Below are 293 nucleotides of genomic sequence, written 5' to 3'. Positions count from 1 at the left end.
TCTCCACATGCCCCCATCTTTACTCCCCACACTAAAAAACCTTTTGAATACTTTTGTGCCCAGAAAAAGGATTCTTTTTTTGTGGTTCTTTACGCTCCTTACTCTTCAGCAGCCCCCGAAAAAAAGTGGGAAAAATTTTCCCTTTCCTAAAACCCCTGTTTGCTCCGCCTTGTCAGTACATCCAGACCCAAAGCTACAGCTTATTTATGATACTTCATGGAAAAACCCACCTACCAACCTTTTCCCCTTTCCCTAAATTTTTTGTACGGAACGTCTCCTTTCCCCCTGACAAA

The sequence above is a fragment of the Penaeus monodon genome, chromosome 29 (assembly GCF_015228065.2).
Source record: "Penaeus monodon isolate SGIC_2016 chromosome 29, NSTDA_Pmon_1, whole genome shotgun sequence".
Taxonomy (NCBI): domain Eukaryota; kingdom Metazoa; phylum Arthropoda; class Malacostraca; order Decapoda; family Penaeidae; genus Penaeus; species Penaeus monodon.
The sequence above is the reverse complement of the archived record's forward strand: the minus strand, read 5'-3'. Positions refer to the sequence as shown.